The following is a 20,033-nucleotide window of genomic DNA, read 5'->3' on the forward strand; positions in this document are numbered from 1 at the left end:
AAACAGAAAGAAAAAACTCCATTTATTTCTCCATGGGAGAGAGCATAATGTCCATCTGCTTCTAAAAGCCTGGTGTTTGGGGTGGAAGGTATGGATATTACTGTCCAGTTGGGACTGAACTTTTTAAACAACAGAATTGTAAAAAAAAACAAAACAAAGCAAAACATCTGCATTTGAGGCAGCCAAAATAAGAGTAGTCTGTGGGCTTCTGGGAAAACAACTGGTTCTTTCATAGGTCTGGGAATGCTTCCCCAAAAAAGAGGCTACATGTTAGGATTGTTGTGGGAAGAGTGGCTTTTATCTGGCATCAAAATCAACTATCATGAGACTGGATTGAAAACATAGAAAAGATGCATGGGGGAAGAAACATAGGATTGGAAGTCATGAGGTTTTGCACTGGAAGAGATCATTCAGTCCAAGCCCTTCTTTTTACAGCTGAGGAAGCTAAAACCTAGAGATGTGAAGTCACCCACCCCAGATCACATGGTCAGTAAATCACAGAACTGAAGATGGAAGCCAAGTCTTCTGACTCTAAATCAAGGCCATTTTCCACCATATATCACGTTGGGCCACAGGTCTAGCTATGCTAATGACCAGATAGTTGAGCTGAATCAACCAATAAACATATGTTAAGTGCCTACTATATATCAAGCTGGATGACTAGATGGCACACTGGATAAGGTGCCAAGACTAGAGTCAGGAAGACTCCTCTTTCTGTGTTCAAATCTGGCCTCAGACACTAACTATGTGACCCTAGGCAAGTCACTTGACTTTGTTTACCTCAGTTTCCTCATCTGTAAAATGAGTTAGAGAAGGAAATAGCAAACTGCTCTAGTACCTTAGCCAAGAAAACCCCAAATGGGGTTACAAAAAATCAGACACAGCTAAAAACAACTGAACAGTTGGGACCTAAAAGAAACCAGAGAGGTCAGTAGTCTGTGAGCTCTGTAAGTCAATCATTTCACCTCTCTATGTCTTAGTTTTATCTTTTGTAAAATGAAGCTATTGGATTAGAGTGAGGGGTTCTTAAATTTGGGGGTTACAGACCTCTTTGGTAGTCTGGGGAAACCTATGGACCTTTACTCAGAATGATTTTAAGTACATAAAATACAATGCATAAGATTACAAATGAAACCAATTACATTGAAATACAGCTTTCAGAATTCAATAAATAAAATACAGAATTCAAAACAAGTGCATGAACCCTGGTTAGGACTGTCTGGACTAGATGCTTTCTCAGGTTTCTTCTTTATATTCTAATATTCCATGATTTTGTTCCCAGTGAATGAAGACTGAAGGCCCACACCCACAATGCTGGATAGCATGCTAACTACAACAAAGAAGAACAATAGTAGTGAGCATATTATTTTTGAAAATGTTCCCAAAGAGGGTAAGCACATTTTAGGAAATCTTAGGTCTTCCTTGTTTTTCCACCCACAACCGTCCATCTGGATCTCTTTCCCTTTCCCATCCATTTCATTGTTAGATTGTGGAAACTCTGGAATAGTATGAGCTAAGAATTTAGGTGGACACATAGAATTCTAAAGCAAGATCATCAACCCTAGAGAAAAGGACATATCCCACATTTCTCCTGTAGGAAGAGGTAAACAGAAGCTCCGTACTGCTTCCTACAGCAGAAGTATCCAGGCAGCCAAGAGATAGATCTTACAGGAAGTATCTGCCAAGAGCAAAGGAAGGGGGAAGAAAAATCAAGGTGTGGTTAAGCTGAGATCCCAAGAAACCATAGCTCACTCTGGCAAGGTTGATAGAAGATGGCTACTATATGCCATAGTTTTTTGCAGGTTGTCCTGGAATTCTGCCCCTCCTTTTTTTAATCTCCCCCCCCTTCCCTAACCCCAGGCATTTAAAGCAAAGAGACATTATTGCTCAGGATTTGGGAGCTGGAAGACATTTTATAAGTCACCTTAGCCCAGTCCTCCCATTTTGTAAATTAGGATATTAAAACTCAGAAAGGTGTAAGTCATAAGCATTTATTAAGTACTTACCAAATGACAACCTCTGTGCTAAGTGCTAGGGATATAACTACAAGCAAAAAGAAAGACAGTTCCTGCCCTCAAGGAGTTTATAGTCTAATGAATGGGAAGACAACACATAAATAACTTGCCCATGATCATGCTGTAAATTAATAGCTGCCTAGAAGCCAGACTTCCAGACTTTCAATGCAAAACTCTTTCTATCATGCTATGCTTTTTTTCTTGCCTATCTTCTTCAGTATTTGAGACAGTGTGGCAAAGTGAAAGGACCATTAACTACCACTAACATCCTGTGTGACCTTGAACAAGTTGCATTTCTCCAACTGCTAAATGGGTAAGCATGCACTACACACTGCATAGACCTGTTGTGAGGATCATACACAAAGGTGTTTTGTAACAATAAAGTACATGTAAATGTTATGAATTATTATTAATGCCACCCTATTACATTTGCTGCCTTCTGGTCCCATGCATGGGTCATCAAAACCTCTTAAAACTAACCAAAACCTCCTGACACCAGAACAAAGAAACATTCTGGTATATGTTTGAGATTCTTTCTTCTTAGAAGGGCCACTCTTCCAAACCCCAGAGGCAGGAGCTTCTGAAGCTTAATATTCAAATTCCAACCTCAGGTTTCCCCAAATCCATACTTGGCTTCACAGAAGAACATGGACTCAGAACCCTGGGATCATGAACCTACTTTCAGAATAACCCTTGTGAATATGTTCCAAGAATAGGGAGATCAGGGTTTCAGATTGATATAACAGCATGTGCCTGGATTTGAAGTCAGGGGAACTGGCTTTGAATCTTGAGAATGTTGCTAACTAGTTTGCCAACTCAGGTTTCTCATCTGTAAAATGAAAGGTTAGAATTTGTTGCTCAGTCATGTCCAGCTCTTCATGACCCCATGGACCACATCGTCTATAGGGTTTTCTTGGCAAGGATACTGTACTGGTTTGTCAGTTCTTTCTCCAGTTGAGGGTCAGAATAGATGGTCTCTAAAGTCCCTCCTAGCCTGTGAACTAGCTCTATGAGCCTAGGAATTTCAAGAACCTTGTAAAAATATGTAATGACCTTAGTCCTCAGGCTAGATACTATAAAAAGACACTCAGGGCAAGAAGGAAAGCCTTCCTCAAATCAACTTTTTAAAGACAAGTTTACTGAGGAAGAATAACTTTAGAAAGAGACATCTGACCCCAGAACAACATTCCATGAGGAAGGGAGACCGAGCTTATAGGACATGTCAAGGCTGCTGTTGGGGTGGAGCTTACATGGGGAGTGGGAAGACCTCAGGATTCCAACATGGCCCAAACCTGCCTTAACCCTCATTGTGCCATGAGTGGGTTTTGCACAAGCAACTGACTTTAACACATATTAGACATTTTTGTTTGTATTTCAAGATGGTTTGGGAGAGTAGCCAATACCATCAATTAACCCTAGGCATTTGATGAAGGCAATCATGCCAGAAGACAGCTAATCTAGAGAAACAAGCCTGTACCTCTACAGTTTGTTCAGTGATCCTCAACCCCCCTTCACTGGGATGTGATTGTGGGAGGAAGCAGCAGGCACAGCAGTTGAGGGATACACATCAGAAGTCATTTCCCTTGATCCTGAGATTCACTGAGAAAATGTAATTGGCAAATGAGTGATTAAGACCCAGGAGAGCAGCCAGGCTGTAGGAGGGTAGCAGTCTAGAACCTGGAGGTGATAGGTAGTCATGACACAGAGACAGAAGGTCATGGTGAATGACCTAGAGACACAGAGATGAAGGACCAAGAGGTGTGGAGGCAGGGTCCCAAAGGTCCCCAGGGCTTGGGTTGAGGAGCAGGAAGCATGCTCCTCCCTGTCATGGCTACACACCCTATCTGTCATTTGTTTCTTTCTGCTGAAGATGCACAAGTGCTTTTTGGCACCCTTTAGGATTTAGTGACTGGTGTAAAGCCCCAAGTGAATCCATCCCTAGTTAGTAAATCATAAGAAGGCAGGGAATATCTCCTTGGAGCAGAAGTAACATAGCTTTGCTCCCTACACACACACGCGCACACACACACACAAACACACACACATACTTGGACACTATAAGATGAAAGAAAAAGTTTCACATTGTTATCAACTCTGCTTTTACCCCTTTAAAATATAGGCAATATTGAGGACAATTACTGTCTTGTTGATACATGAGCTCCAAGCCGGGAGAGGGAAAAAAGAAAGAAAAGAAAAAAAGTTTGAACATCCATGAAAACCTGCATTTTTACCACCAGGTAGCACTTTATAGTAAAAGCATCTTTCCCACTTCTCCCCAGGCACTTCTTTCTCTCTTCTATGTTTCTGGCTCTCTGGATCTTATTTGGAAAACAGCAAGGTGTAGGGGTAAAGAATGTTAAGACTTGGAGTCAAGGGACCTGATTTGAATGCCAGCTCTGTCACTTCCTTGCTGGGTGACCATAAACTGGTGATTTAATCTCTAAGCACCTTTGTTCTCTCAGCATTGAATAGGGATAATAATACTTATACACCCATCTTACAGTGTTCATGTACTGTAGATGTGTTGTTTATTATCTACCTCCCCTTCTAGGCTATTTCTTTCAATATGTATTGATCATCTTCTCCAATTTCTCTCTTCTTCCCTTCCTCCCTCTTCTCTGTCTCTCTCTCTCTCTGCTTCTCTCTATCACTGTCTCTGTTTTCTCTGTCTCTCCATCTATCTGTCTATCTTTCCATCTCTGTCCATCTCTGTCTCTGTGTCTCTCCAAAAATTTATTTGTCTCTCTTCTCTCCCCCTTGTCTCTCCTCTCTCTCTCTCTCTCTCTCTCTCTCTCTCTCTCTCTCTCTGTCTCTCCTCTCCTCCCTCCCCCAGGTCTCTGTCTCTCCATCTCTCTGTCTCTGTGTCTCTCTTATCTGTCTCTCTGTCTCTTTCTGTCTCTGTACATCTATCTGTCTCTGTCTCTCAGTCTCTGTCTCTCTCTGTCTTTCATGAACCCATGAAATCTTACACACACACACACATGCACACACACACACACACACACACACACACACACACACACACACACACACACTGCCCTTTACAACCACACCCTCATGCTGCAGGGTCTGTTCTTGAGAAACGGGTGGAGTTTCTTTCCCAGGACCTGTTCAGTTCCCTTCCCTGTTTTGGTTCCTAGCAGATGCCTAACTATTCAAAGTGTCTACCAGGTGTCTTATCCATTCCTTTTTCACCGCCCTCTTCCCACCTCCTTTGGGGGCACACAATCTGCATTCAATTAATGTTGCAATTGAGGACCTTTTATGAAAAGCCAACCAGACCGGATGCATGAGGAATTTCTGAATGGATGTTGCTGTCTCTGGAGGCCCTGTGGGGAAGGGTGTATACTCTGTAGAATGCCCTTTCAAATGCAACTTTTTGCTCCTTTCTACTCTTTTCCCACTCATCTCTAAGAGCTAACCCAGCTGTTGACATGAGCCAGGAAGTAGCCATTGCCTATTTCTATTCAATCTACTAGGGTGAGGGTAATGTCTCCTGGTGTGTCTCCTGGTGCCTTATCTCCTCCCAACATGATAAAAGTAGGAATTGGTAGATTTTTAGAGCTAAAAGAAGATTTACACATGAAGCTCAATCCTCTTATTTCATATATCAACATCCTAATTCCCAGAGAGGTTAAATAATTTACCCAAAATCACACAGCAAGACAATGCCAGAGTTGGGAACTATAACTGCACTGTTCTTTCCACTGTATGACACTGTGAAGAACTAATTACAGTTTGGGGGGAAACACTCCATTTGGATTTTATTCATTTTCTCCTGTTTGCATCATAGGTATGGGCCAGAGACTTGGGATACTCTTCCACACTGGTGGCGAGTGAGGAAAAGACTGGAAGACTGGAAAGTTTGATGTCTGAAAGATGAAGACTATGTTCTACTTGTGGATCAAGGATCATTCAGTTTTCCCCAGGGAAAGAGAATAAGAATCTTACTAATAGAGGGATTGCCTGTTAGCAGTGTGGAAATAAGATAGGAAATAAGACTGACATTGCTTCAAGTGAGTAATAGGAGTCACACAAATAGCATGTGTTTACAAAATCTCATTTCTTGTTACTAATAAGAAAAGCACAAAAAAAAAAAAGCATAGCAACAAGAGGGCATCAGGCAATACACGTTACCTAGCCAACTTTTAATTATCTGAGGTGGGAAGATAGGAAGAGGTGGGGGTGGGGAGGTATGGAAAGATGACATGTCTAACTAATGTGGTTAGTAGACTTTTTTATGAGAACCTCTTATCCACTGGATTTTGGATTTTGGATTCCAAAAGGCCACACTCAAGCATTTAGAAGGCCACATGTGGCCTCAAGGCTGCAGGTTCCTCACCCCTGCTCTTAAACCCTACTAGGTATGACTAGACCAACCATGGACTAAGTCATGGGACAATCCAAAGGGTTAGATAGGTTTCTAGCACTGTTAGGTAAAAAGAATGTTAGGCTTACAGTCAGAAGACTTGAGTTCAAGGCCCAAATCTGACATTTACTAGGTTTAGATAGAAGCTTGGGAAAGTCAAATTCTCTGATCTTTAATTTCGCCAGCTGTAAAATCAGAATAATACTTACATTATTTACTTGACAGAGTTGTGAGGAAAACATACTATAAACAAACTTTAAAGTACAATATAAATGTGAGTTTTTCCAAGGGATAGGGATTGGGTATATGATTTCATGGAGATAGAGGACTACTTGATGAGGAAATGTCCTTCTAACAAAGGTCTGCAGCTTCTCTTTGAAACACTGAGAGAGAAAATTAGTGACTTCTCCAAGGTGACACATTCACTATATGTCAAAAGTGGGACTTGAATTCTGGTTTTCCTGACTCCTAAGCTAACTGTCTATTATACCACAATGCCTTGAATGTGACCTCCGGGGGACCATTAGTTTGGGTGTGTCAACAATATCGTCAGTAAGTGTGTGCTATATCTAGACCTTTGACTGAGTCAGTTACATGACAGTGAATCAGTGTGTGGTGAATCAGAGAAGAAATTGTGTTATTTATGTCTAGCATGTGAAATAGTTTTGATTCAAATAGTTTATATGTACTTGGCTAGGTGAATGCTTTGCTATAGTTTTTTTAATCTTATCTTTTGTCTAAACTGGTGGAAAGAGACAGACAGAGAAGAGAAGGATATTGTAAGTACACCAGTTCTGTATTGTCTTCAGTCTGAAAAGGTCCTTTTCTTCCCCTTGGGACTTTAGTCCAGTCCTAAATAGGATCATTAGACTTAATACTGACTGAACCCCACCCCAGAGCCATACTAAACTTAACCAAGAGTAGGTTTGAATCCCCACTATGGTTAAAGAACCAACATGGTCTCCACAAAGGTCTTCCCTACCAAGATGCAGCTAGTACTGCTCTAGACCCATTCAGATCAATGGACTAGGTTAGCTGCTTAAGCCTGAATGTCCCCTCTGGGGCCATGTCAGTCTGGGCTATGCCCTGAAGAATTAAGAAATGAGCCCATTTCTATGGAGGGCGTCACCATCCACTCAATCATTTAGATTCAAAACCCTGTCTCTTTACTCTCCCTTACCTCCACTATCCAATCAGTTACCGAAACTTGTTTATTCTAACTTCACAACATCCCTCACATCCCACCAACAGAATTTAGCTTAGGCCCTCATTACTGATTGTCTGGACTATTGCATTAGCTTCTGAATTTGCCTCCCTGCTTCCAGTATCTCTGCACTCTAACCTATACGCACCAAAATAATCTTCTCAAAGCACGGATCTGACAATGTCGCTGCCTCACCAAAATTTTTTTAAAAAGGAAGAAATCTCCAGAGGCCACAGTCATTTCCCCAGTTCTGAACTCCACTGCCCCACATCAAGCATTTGAACAAGTCTGAAATAAACTACTTCCTTATGTCCCACTTTCAGAATCTTTTAGGGCTCAAGTTAGATGCTATCTTCCAAGAAACCCTTCTTTGATCCACTGCCCTTCTCCAATTTTTAGTGATCACTCCCTCCTCAATTTTCCTAGCACTATACTGTACATTTTTTTATTCCATCCCATCTCTACCCACCATAGTTGAATATAAACTCATTGAGAGACAATTTTACGCTTATCTTTGTATCCCTACAACCTAGCACAAAGTAGGTGTTTAATAAATGTTTTTTGAATTCACTTGATTTTTTTTGTTCAATTGAATTAGGCCTTGCAGAATTTCTTAGCATGATGAGATCCACTATAATCGTTTTAGGTGATCGCTGGTTCAGAAGTATTCTGAGAAGTTTATTTGGTTTTAAGGCTGTTTTGAGAATTTTGATAGGAATAGATAAGCAGCGGGGGGGCTGGTAAAGAGACAAGAGAAAATTTTGCAATAGATCTAAGTGAACTGTACAGCTCTAAAACTCATCTTAATTCTTAGGGGTCCTTCTAATTTGATGTCCACTCCTCAGCCCATTTTTCAGAAGTTAGTCTAGAGCTTGACCCCCTTCTAAGGGTGGAGGGTAGAAACCACTAGAAAAACAACTCATATTTTAATTGAAAATTTGGGGAGGAAAACCCACCAGTAGCAACAGAACAACTCTCCTACCACTTATTTGTTCTCAAAGTTCTCAGCATACAGACTTCAAAAAACTCAGATAGGATTAGGATGAAATCATTATTAGAAAATGAGTGATTAAAATAATATTGTCCTTTTATGTACTGGCAAAGGCATCAGATAGTAAGAGTGCTGAGGAAAATAGCAGCTTCTCTATGCAGTGTCCCAAAGGTCTTAGTTGCAGTCTTAAGCTTAACTTAAAGTTTAAGCTGACCTTAAATTTAGCTCAAAACTGCAACTTAGACTTTTGGGATAGCCTGTATTTACAACAGGTTGCCTCACCCTTCTTTTTCTGACTCCCAGAACTTTTTAAAGCAAGTTTGGGTTAGAAACTGTTGGATTAAAGATCTCCAAATACATTGAATTGCTTAAGGGAAAACCTAACTTCTCTAAACAGGTTGTATCTTGTCTTTTCTCGCTTGTTTTGTTTATGCAAGGGGGAAAAAATTAATTATAGTAGAGATGTTGAAATGGGCCACACCTGGGCAAAGGCACTCTAATCAGAGAATAGAAAAGAGATAAAAAGACTCTCTCTTTCTTTCTCAAAATTACTGTCACTACTCGCTATAGTGTTCTTGTTCATGTCACTCTGCTTTCTAAAATAGTAATAGAATAACCATTCAAAAGCAGCCTGCTTTTTTCTATCCAGAAAAATTACTGTCATCTTTTTTTTATACAAATTCATTATGTCTTCTGATTTAAAATATCTTTGTTCACTTCTGAAATGCAGCTACTTCTCAGGTGGAAACATAAATTCATGAAATAATTTCTCAGCAACAAACCAAGTGTGGACACCCTCCACCCTACCAATAAAGAGCTTTTTGGAACTCAGATCAGACAGGAGTCTGATTTCATCAACTATACCACTCCTGAATTTTATTTGAAACACTTATTTTCCTGAACCGCATTTTAGTTTTTAACTTTTTTCCCTTTTCAAACCACCGGTTTTTGAATAGCAGAAATAACATTAAATAAAAGAAAATAACTTTATGATGAACAAAACCACCTCTCCATTTAAAAAAAAACAAATAGAATTTAAAATTTTTTAATTTAATTTAATTTTTTACAAAAAAATTTTAAGGAGTCAGTCAAAATCAAATACACACACAAAAAAAAAAAATCCCAGTACTGAAGCATTTTTGAAATCAGAATGGAGCAGTTGAAAACTGAGTTTAAATATGTCATCTCAAAGGTATGCAGCATTTCCTCTACGGAGAAGTGCCCAGATTGTCCCAAAGTCCCAGCTCCTCACACCTTTAAGTGCAGACTCAGTGACTATAATAAACAAACTGTCCCCTGGTTCTCCTGATTTTCTCCTTCCTACTACTAGGCACGAGTAGTAGGGTCGATATGTATGAGGGTTTGCAGACTTCTCAGCCACATAGAAAAAAGTTTCATTTTTCCTCATCACCCAGTAAGCTACCCCAAGATCGAAAAGTCAAGACAAATGCAGAAATGCACAGATGAAAAAAAGCAAGGTTGGGTGAGGTCCAAAGAAGGGAAACAGAGGGAAAGGGAAGAAAAGAAACTTTTTCTGAGTCTCCAAAAATGTTTCTTACCTTGAGAAAGGGAACGGCTGCAGCAAGGACCTTGAGTGACAAGAGCTGGCTTTTGTCCTCAGTGCTCTCTTCTTGAGTATGCAACAGCAGTGAGAGGAAGGACCTGACTGCTGAGGTTATGTTTCCTCTGCTGGTGTGTTGGGATGTGTGATGGGGCGGTGTCTTTTTACTGAGTTTTAAAGGAGTTTCTATGAATCAGTCTGGCTTTAAAGAAGAAGGGGAGAAAAAAAAGATTTGTTCGTAACTACGCCCTGCAATGTTGGCAGTAAGTCAAGAGTGACTGGGAGGGAACCATCTTTTTCAAAGAAACCTCTTGTAGGGCTCCCTCTGACTCAGACACATAGACCACAGTGGAAAAAAGACTGACATTGCTTCAAGTGAGTAATAGGAGTCACACAAATAGCATGTGTTTACAAAATCTCACTTCTTGTTACTAATAAGAAAAGCACAAAAAAAAAAGCATATCAACAAGAGGGCATCAGGCAACACACGTTATCTAGCCAACTTTTAATTATCTGAGGTGGGAAGATAGGAAGAGATGGGGGTGGGGCAGTATGGAAAGAGGACATGACAAACTAAATTCTGGAAACAGTTCTCAAATTAGGCTTCCACCCTTTCTCTCTAAACTACTTACCAGAGCTGTTAATAACTAGTTTTAAAAAATTATTTTTTTAAGCTCTTTTCCTCTCATTTTCTGGGGAGGGGCTCACAAGAAACAAAACGGAAAAAAGTGAACCCCAAGAGAAATAAAAGTTTCCATATGAAGAAAAAAGATCATCCGGGAGTTAAATAATGGACTGAATAAACACAAAAACCTCACTACTTGAGTCAACTCAGCACAAACTCTTGTAATTATTGAGCACTTGTCACATGTACCTGGGAGGGATATTCTCTGGGGTAGGAACTTTGCTCTTTGTTGGAATGCTTTAATCAGCTGAACATTGCTTTATGGTACAGTATTCAACCCTGATAGCGACATAAAAATGACAATCATTTCCCTGCATTCCACTTCCAGTGACCTGCTCTGTAAGAGAACGACACATTTCCTAAAGTGCACCAGAGGGAGTGGTAACTTGTTGGTCCTACACCTGAGTGAGTTTACAGAAAGTAACTGCAAAGAGTGCTTTTCTCGCAGTGAGGATAAGGGATGAGCCATGGGTGAGTTATTATCCAGATTGTCCATATTTTTTCATTAGAAATTAGATGAAGTCTTCACCTAAACAACCCAATCCACTTAGAAACCTCTCCATCACAATTGAAGTGATGCTCCCATCAATAGGTTAAGACTGTTCTCAGTCCTAAGGAAGGGGAGAGTTTAGGGGGGAAGGGGTAGGGAGAGATAGATTAATAGTACTGCTTGTTGATTCCTTGCAGAAATTGACAGACTTATTCTTCCCTTTTGTCCCTTGACATTTTCCACCCTCCCCCTCCCACTCCTGAACCTCTATGGTCTTTTGCTAGTCTGTAAAATCTCTCTTCACCCAATAATACCTTGAAGGGTAATGGGGAATGGATAGGAGAGAGTATGTCTAGGAGTGTGTGGTGCTGAGGAGAATGTGGTCTGGTTGCAGTTTTTAAGAGAAAGCTGGAAAATCAATGAATTTTTCTGAAGGCTTTACCTCATTGGTTTTCGAAGAAGGATGTGGAAGCTTCAGATGGAGTATTTGGAAAGGAAAAGGATAACCACAGGAACTCAGCCTGTGATTTCACGGATAGAGGGAACACCCAGAAGAGGAAATTCCCTCCATCACTGCAGTTCAGTACCTTCTCTGAAACTTATCTGCCTATGGAGTTGCCTAGTAGACTGAGAATGTAAGTGATTTGCCAGAGACACACCACCAGCATATGTCAGAGGGAGGACTCACGTATTCCAGGGTCTGAGACCAACACTCTATCTACACTGTCATGCTGCCTAACTCAATGTTGCTTAATTTCAACAGTGGATTCAATGGACTGAGTAGCTGGTTTCTTAACTCATAATCAGAAAATTGAGTTCCAGCTCACCCTTTTGCCCATGGTTGGTGGTGAGACAGTGAGTAAATGACACATCGTCTCTGTACTTCAGCTTTCAAACAGATGCAACAACCTGAGGCCTACCTTTCTATATGCTTTATAGAGATGTTGTGAGATTTAACAAGAAAACATAAAACACTTTGAACATCTAAAAAAAAGGTGCCATATAAACTGGAGAGGGTGTTATTTTTTAAACATGAATCCCAGTATGAGATTTATAAAAGCTTGTAATATACCCATGAAACTTCACTACAATTGGATATCATGAAGCAAGTGGCTTATTATGAATAGAAAAGAAGCTAGATCAGACATTGCTAAAAGCATCCCCTTGTGATTACTCTGGACATGATTAAAACATTAAGCATTATCCCTACCCAGGCATTAAGCTTGGCAGACCTTTAAAACCAAGGATAGCTACAGGGGCCAGAGGTCTGAAAACAGATAAGGGTGTGGAAAGTTTTAGTATTAGTTCAGACCTTGACTTGGCCTTTGCATGGGTCATTGTGCAGTTGATTTGCCTTGTCTGTGCCTCCACTTCCCCGTTGGAAAAAAATAGATCAGTCAGAACTATTTTCCATTCAGGTTTCTCTTGATTTCTATAAATCAAATTATATTTGATTTTATTATATTATATTACTGTATATTATGTATTTTCATATAAATATATATGAATGAATACATAACATGTATTATTATGGAATTATTATATTATTATAGAAATTGTATATTGCTGGGAAAGAACTCCCCCCTCTCTCTAATGGCACAATCATTTAAATACTACTTTAAATACCACTAATCCTTTAAAACTTCCTTCTTAGGCAAGCAGCATTGACGCTGGCAAGACTTTGTGTTGGGCAGATTAGCAAGTTCTTGCTGGTATGAGAACTTTGTATGTTCTTATGAAGTAATATAACGGAATTGTGTTTGTGTGTGTTTGTGTGTATGTTGCAGGGGACCTTTTTTTTTTTTAATGAGAGGTAAAAGTAGAAGCCTTGTACAAATCCCCAAAGTGAGGCCAATCACCAAGACTCACTGAAAAGGAAAGCAGCAAACACTAATTGATGGTGTTTTCTTATGATTGTCTATGCTGTGAAGCATATCTAGCCATTTAAAAACCACAAGCCAGCTTCTACCTGATAGTATGCTCTTCCACTCCTTTCTCTACTACTTTGTTGTCTGTCCAGAGAATTTGAAATCATTTTTATTATTACTATAAATGTATCAAGCACTTTTTGCTCTCATTGTCCCAGAGTGAGGGCTTATTTCTCTAATGCTACTGCATTCTTTATTTAGGTACCACATATCAGCCTCAGATGGGGAGGCGGACAAGGCTTCTCCCTTTAAGGCATTATCTCTCTCCTCTCAATAAAATCCCATCAACAAGCAGGAGTCAATTCAAAGAAAGAAATTATGCTAACTATTGGCTTTTGAATGCTCCTCCCAGCCAGAGCCCATCAAAGGGGCTCCTATTAATCAATGGTTAATATAATGAAATCAGATACAAAACATCTAAAATTCTTCAAGGCACTTCCATTATAGGTCATCCTGACTTGCCTAGAAGTAAGTAGGCTCACAAATTACATCAGCAACACTCTACACATGCACATAAGGATTGGGCTCAGTGTCCAGTCTACCATGATACTTTTGTTGTTCAGTCATTTCACTCATTTTAGACATGAACCACTTTTGGGGGGGGGTTTGGCAAAGATAATGGAGTGGTTTGCCATTTCCTTCTCCAGCTCATTTCACAGATGAGGAACTGAGACAAGCAAGGTTAAGTGATTTGCCCAGGGTCACACAGCTAGGAAGTGTCTGAGGCAGGATTTGAACTCAAGAAGATAAGACTTCCTGATTCCAAGTGTGAAACTCTTATCCACTTTACACCTAGCTGCCTCTACTATGAAACTAGCAAGACACAATTGGAAAAGGAACTATAATAGCTAAAGAAAAACAAATCACAGATTGCATTAAAAATGCAAATTAATTTTGGATTAGCCATGCTATTGGTCTCTTCTATAAACATAAATAATCACCAGTTTACTCCAAAACTAGGATAGGGCATTTAGCTCCTTAGACAAGATTTGAAAAGTGTTCTTCCTATGGTTACTGTATACTGGAGGGAAGAATGAATGAATGAATGAATGAATGAATGAATGAACAAATGAATCAGAAAACACTTATTAAGTACTTTCTATGTGCCAGTTATGGTCCCTGCCCTTAAAGAGCTTGTATTCTAATATGAAATACAAATACACATGAAAGAGTTGTGGCCAGGGAAGACTTTGGGAAACATATTGATGCACCCTTTCTGGCATTGATTTACAGAATTCCAAATGGAAATGGTGCAGAGAGTAAAGTGAATCATGACTAGAGCCATCATAAAGAAAGTGGGCCCTGTGAGATACTCACCAGGATGGTGGGTATTGGGGTGGGGACTGGATCCAGATATAAGTTACTGAAGGTTTTAAACCTTCACTATAACATATGCAGCTTGATTTAACATGAAATAAATACCTAGAGGCCACAGGAAACAGACTTTCTGGAGCTAAAATATTATGTTTAATAAAAATGTGTTTTGTTAAATGTGCCATTATTAAAGCAATAATTAGAAAAGTTTCTTCTTTCCTCTGCTACCATTGAGCCCCACCCAACTACCTACATTACCTTCTCCTAGTACAAGCTCTGGTTTACTGTACTTTTCTTTTCCCTACATCTTTGATTTCTTCTCTTTTTCTCTTCTCCAATATTTCTTCTAGTCAAAAACCTTCGGTGGCTGCCTATTGCCTAGCATCTAAGGCCTTCTGCAGGCTGTCTCCAGCCCATATTTCTAGCTTTACTTCATTCTCCTCCACTTCAAAATTCTATGGTTTTTCTAGTCGAGCTAGACTACTAGCTATTTCCCAATCCCTTACTGCTGTCCTCCACTTCAGAGCATTCAAGAAGGCCATCCTTCTTGCCTGGAATGTACTCCCTTCATCTCTTCCTGTCAGAGCAGTAACTAGGGTGTGGCAATTGGAACTTTGCCCTAGGGCTCTGAAAATTTAGAGGGTGCTGACATCATTTGCCTTACTGCAGTGACAACTATGTTTAGCATCTAATTAGCAAGAAAGATAGTTAAAATAAGCAGCTACCAAATGTTCTCCTTCCTTCTCTCCTACCACCACACCCTAGGTGAGTTTCTCCACCTCCTCCCTTAGACTCCCCAGCAGTGGCCTCCTGGTAGCCCTGGACCTTTTTCTCCCCTACATGAGGCAGTGTCTTGCATGACTCCACACACCCCCTCAAGTAAATTGTTTTGAGCACCATAATTGCTAGTTACGATTCTGTTACCCATTGTCACCCTCCAACTTAATAAATACCATTGGCTCCTTATCTCCTCCAGGATCAGATATATAATGCTCTATTTGGCATTCATAGCCTAGTACAGTTCCTACTTTTCCAGTCTTCTTACACCTCACTCCTTGCCATGTACTCCTCAATCCAATGACATTGGCCTCCTAGCTGTTCCACAAAATAAGATGCTCTATCTCTCAGCTCCAGGCATTTTCTCTGACTTCCCCCATGCCTAGAATGCTCTCCCTCCTCATCTCTGTCTGCTGAATTCCATCACTCCCTTCAAGTTCCAATTAAAAGTCAAATCTTCTACAGAACACTTTTGCCAACCCTCTTAATTCTAATGCTTTCTCTCTATCAGTTATTTCCTGTTTATCCTACATAAAGCTTGTTTGTACGTTTTTTTGCATGCTGTCTCTCCCCTTAGACTGTAAGCCCCTTGAGGGCAGGGACTATCTTTTGCCTATTTTTGTATCCCCAGCACTTAGCACAGAGCCTGGTATATACTTGGTGCTTAATAGATGTTTATTGACTATTGACTCCCATCTTCCTTTAAGCTTAAGTCCAGGTGTCACCTCCTTCATAAAATCTTTCTTCTTTTCCTCCATACACCATGTTTCTTATATCACTTTGTCTAGACCCTTTTATTTGCCATTATCAATAGTCTATCTTGAATCATAACAATTTGTATACATGTTTGAGCTCTCATTCCCACTCTCACTCCCATTATATCATAAACTCATTGGAATTGTATTATTTTTCATCTTTGTACTATGCCCATAGTAAGCACTTGGTAAATATATATTCATTGAAGAAATAGCCTGTATCCTCCAGGTCATAGTGTTCTACTTTAAAAGTATTTATAACTCAGAAAGATATCATAATTTTTTTAGCAAGTTTCAACAAAAAAGGAAGAAATGCCTCTGAAATCCCTTGAGCCTCCCTCTTCTGTTTCCTAGCTGGCTGTTTTAGATATGGACTTTCATCTCCAAAAATATAAAACTGCTGAAACACTAAATAATTTATTAGACATTCCAAGAATGTGAGAAATTGGCACGTTCATTTCCAGATGACTAGAAAATAAACTCCTTGAAACAGCAAGAAGTTGGAATTATGCAAGAACTCTGTGTGTGTGTGTGTGTACATGTGTGTGTACGTGTGGTGTGTGTGTGTGTGTGTGTGTGTGTGTGTGTGTGTGTGTGTGTAGGTTGATGGTTTGGCCTGATCCTATGAGGTAAGCTAGACAGCGATAGAAGTAGTCTCTCAGTCCTAGCCATCTTCATGATTAGTACCCACTGATGCATCCAAATTGATCAGCTAACAGCCATCTGTGTCGATGATCAAGATGGCTAAACTAAAGACTGCCAATAATATGGTTGGTTTGTTAGTATGGTGAGACGTGACTAAAGAATAGAAAACAAAAAATAAGAAACAGCTGTAAGGAGAAAAGATTTCCCAGAATGCAAAAGTAAACACATCTAGAGTAAACTACTCTTTATTGATCTTCATTCCCTTCTAATACTTGGGGCTCCATATCTCCTCCTTAAGAGAATACTTTATAAATGCAACATTATTATGACTATAAATGATTAATCCTCACCTATCAGACAGAGCTTAGCACAGCTCTGGGCATTAGTTGTAAACCCTAAGTATATTTCTTGAATTGAATATAGTCCAGGTGAATGGCCCTCTTTGAAATCTCTTTTCAAATGGACCAACACCCAAAGCTAACAGGTCTCACAGCAACAGGAAAAATTCTTTAGATTTATCTTTAAAAGTGACTGATGGGGACAGTTAGGTGGTGCAGTGGATAGAGCACTGGCCCTGAAGTTGGGAGGACCTGAGTTCAAATCTGGACTCAAACCAAACACTTGACACTTACTAGCTGTGTGACCCTGGGCAAGTCACTTAACCCCAACTGACTAAAAAAAAGTGATTGAGTGGTAAATTTATTCGTTTCCTTATTTTACTTAACAAACATCTGTACGTTCATGGTGTACAGTACTAAGGACTAGGGAAGATAGAAAGATAAATATGGTACAACCTGTACCCTCGAGTAGATTAAAATCTATGGGGGGGAGAGGGGAGGCTATGCCACCTACGTAGATAAATATTGAATTAGAAAAGGATAAATGGGTAAGATCAAAGTCTCCTCACTGAGAATTCCCTCATACATGAAATCCCTGGTCTCTACAAAGAAAAACTAAGTCCCTCCAAAATGCATACAAAAGTTCTTGGCTAGAACATTATCGTTGTTGGCGTCCCAATGCAGTCCAACATGACCATCCTTTCCCCTAACTTTTAGAAGACCGTGGGACTGACCTTTAGGAGCTCTCTGGTCAGAAATGCCCACATGTGGGTTTCATGCTTCATTTTTTCCTATTTAAAGCCTGTGCTAGAGAAGTCAGTCAATAAAATGTTTATTACAGGCACTGGGTTAAGCTAATAACACCTACCTCTAAGGGTAGTTGTAAGAATCAAATAAAAAAAATTTATTTAAAAAATGGGGGATGAGGGAAGCACTGAGGACAGTACTTGGCATATATTAGGTGCTATGTAAATAATTATTCCCAACCCAAGCATTGGTGATACAAAGAAAGGCAAATGGTAGTCTCTGCTCACAGTCTAATGGGGAGACAACATGCAATCACCCACATATGAACAAGTTTTCTGCACGATAAACTGGATATCATTAATAAAGGGAAAGCACTGGAATTAAGGGAGTTTGGGAAAGACTTTCTGTAAAGGTGGGATATTAGCTGAGACTTGAAGGAATCCAAGAAAGCCAGAAGGAAATGATGAAGAGAAAAGGCAGTCCAGGTCAGCATTCTTAATTTGTAAAAGAGAATACTAACCTCATTACTACTGCTACAACTACTAACTACAGCTACTAATTCACATTACTACTATTACTACTATAACTATGATGACCACTACTAGTATTAGTGTGAGAACCTTGGTCATCTTGGTTTTGGTGGTTAGAGTAGTCATAGTAGGAATACTAATCATAATGGAAGAAGAGATATTGTAGGATCTACTGAGACTTCAGACCTTGGCTCTATATTTCCTTTCAAGGGACCCAAATATTCCTTAAAAAATATGTGGTGGTCATGTATAACCTACATCAGATTAATTGCCAAGAGAGAAAAGTTTGGAACTCAAAATCTTTCAAAAAATGAATACTGAAAATTCCCTTTTCATGTATTTGGGGAAAAAAATACTATTAATTTTTTTAAAAAAGAAGAAATGTGTGGTGGTAAGACCATTGAATCAGGAGACCTTAGTTCTAATCCCAGTCCTGTCAATGACTACTTTTGTGATTTTGGAGAAATCATATTGTTTCTTTGAGCCTCAGTTTCGTTCTCTTTAACAAGGGAGCTGTTAACAGGTGATTCCTAAAGTCTCTTTTCAGCTCTATAAGTCTCTGATTCTATCAGCCTATGAAGTGAGCAAATATTAAATCAAGACAATGAATCTGTTATTCATAATGATTGGAAAATTAAACATTCTTTTCTGATTAACCATTTTTGTTCATTCAGCATCCAACCTTCACTTATGCATTTTTAAACCCAAGTATAGGGTTTTCCATAGAAGCAGCATATGTGACCCTGGTACAACTCAGTTAACTTCTATGTGCCTCAAGCAACATCTTAGGACTTATTTACTAAATCAGTGGTGTCAAACTTAAATAGAAATGGGGGCCATTAAACCATACACAAGGATCTCTGCAGGCTACATATTGATTTTGAAACCCTTACCTTCGCTATTAATTTTCATTAATATTTGGGTACGATTTAGACTCTAAAGTTCTTTCCTCTTCTGAGGTTCCATAACTTTATGAGGGTGATGTGATTCTACATGCCTAAAATTTGGGGGAACTTGTTGGTACTCTTGTACTGAGAATACAAACCAGGAATCCCACAAGAAATTTCCCCAAATCCAGACATAGCTTTTTGAACCTCAAATTTTTACCTAGAGCTAACATAGCTCTAGATCTCCAGGGAAGGCAGCCCTACCCATCTCTAGTAATCCAATATGGATGTGAATACACGAAGCACATAAGAAGGGGAGAGTTGATCTATGTCCACTCCCACATTTTTTGCGTGGAAGCAGTGGGAGCTTTGAGAAATGGGGAATAAATAAATGGGAACAAAACATTAAAATCAGGTAGGAACTACACTTTAATGTGGGTTTGGCCACACTTGGGAGTGCTTGGGTTACACACACCCTGCAGGCTGTATATTTGACACCTTTAAACTAAATCATAGGTGAATTTCAATCTCCTTTGGTAGAGAGAGCTCTCACGCCAGAAGTTTTCAGAAATCACTTAACCTCTGTTGGTCTCAGTTTTCTCAACTGTAAAATGGGGAAAATAATAGCACCTACCTCACTGTCTTGTTATAAAGATCAAATGAGATCTGCCCGGAACTTTCAGTCGTGTCTGACAGTATTTGGGGTATTCTTTGCAAAGAAATTGGAGTGGTTTGCCATTTCCTTCTCCAGCTCATTTTAAAGATGAGCAAACTGAGGCAAACAGGGTTAAATGACT

At 39.6% G+C, this 20,033-nt stretch overlaps 1 protein-coding gene across 1 annotated transcript in view; it reads right to left on the reverse strand.

The window, feature by feature from the left end:
• The window catches only part of EMP1 (epithelial membrane protein 1), a 29,008-nt gene extending 18,612 nt beyond the window's left edge, over positions 1–10,396 (reverse strand). The window contains exon 1 of the mRNA XM_021001437.2: positions 10,139–10,396. The gene's annotated coding sequence lies outside the window, so the exon portion shown is untranslated. The remainder of the gene's footprint in view (positions 1–10,138) is intronic.
• Between the last annotated feature and the right edge of the window lie 9,637 nt (positions 10,397–20,033).

The sequence above is a fragment of the Phascolarctos cinereus genome, unplaced genomic scaffold, assembly GCF_003287225.1.
Source record: "Phascolarctos cinereus isolate Bilbo 61053 unplaced genomic scaffold, phaCin_HiC Scaffold_1;HRSCAF=81, whole genome shotgun sequence".
Lineage (NCBI taxonomy): Eukaryota > Metazoa > Chordata > Mammalia > Diprotodontia > Phascolarctidae > Phascolarctos > Phascolarctos cinereus.